At 61.7% G+C, this 793-nt stretch overlaps 1 long non-coding RNA gene across 1 annotated transcript; it reads left to right on the forward strand.

The window, feature by feature from the left end:
• The first annotated feature begins 136 nt into the window (after positions 1 to 136).
• LOC109364460 lies at positions 137 to 785 on the forward strand. Its single transcript, XR_002110394.2, has 3 exons — positions 137 to 276; positions 433 to 557; positions 677 to 785. It is a non-coding gene; the product is annotated as an uncharacterized LOC109364460 (long non-coding RNA).
• Positions 786 to 793: the final 8 nt, after the last annotated feature.

Consider the following 793-nt stretch of genomic DNA (forward strand, 5'->3'; position numbering starts at 1 on the left):
CCCAGGGACGGCCTTGGCAGGCCTGGCCTTGGATGTTCTATGAGCACGTGCCCTAGCTTCACAGAGAACCTGGAAGTAGAGTTGGGGTGGATATGTTTGGATAACCTTGGATCTTATGCTGGGGACACTGGGGCTCATTCCTTCCCCTCCCTTCTCTTGTAGAAGACCAGGATGGGTAGACGACGACACGTACGAAGCACTTCTCCACAGGCACAGCCGCTGCGATGCCAGCGAATGCCTTTACCATGGAGGCAGAGAGCAGGCAGAGAGGCGTGGGTGAGTTACTGCAGCAGCTCTCTGCGGCTCTGTGGCAGACCTCAGCCTCACCACAGGCTGGCGGAGCAAGTCCTGAGCACCAGAGATGTGCTGTGCCGGGCACTCCCTGGCTTGGCTCACTTGGTCCTCACGGCCACAACCGCTTTGCTTTCCCAGGCCCTGGCAGCTGCTCCTGTGCAGCTCCTGCGCTGCTGAGGGCACCCACCGACAGTGCTCCCACTTGAGTAACACCACGGCCACGTGGGAGTGCGACGGCTGTGCTGGCCTGGGTACCAGCACCGGTAAGAGGGAATCAGTGCTCAGGGCAGCTTTGCCAGAGTCTGTCTGCCCCAAGTGGGATGGCAGATCCCACTGTGGTGCCACAGCTTCAGACTCATGACCTCCCTGCCTCCCCTTACAGCCTCCAGCGCCAACACCGAGCTCGCTGGTCCCAGCACTGCCGGCCAGACGGCGCCGGAGCCATCCAGCAGCTCCATGGAGCCTGAGACCTTGAGCTCCATGCCCACCAGCCAGGCAG

This window comes from Meleagris gallopavo, unplaced genomic scaffold (genome assembly GCF_000146605.3).
Source record: "Meleagris gallopavo isolate NT-WF06-2002-E0010 breed Aviagen turkey brand Nicholas breeding stock unplaced genomic scaffold, Turkey_5.1 ChrUn_random_7180001859227, whole genome shotgun sequence".
NCBI lineage: Eukaryota > Metazoa > Chordata > Aves > Galliformes > Phasianidae > Meleagris > Meleagris gallopavo.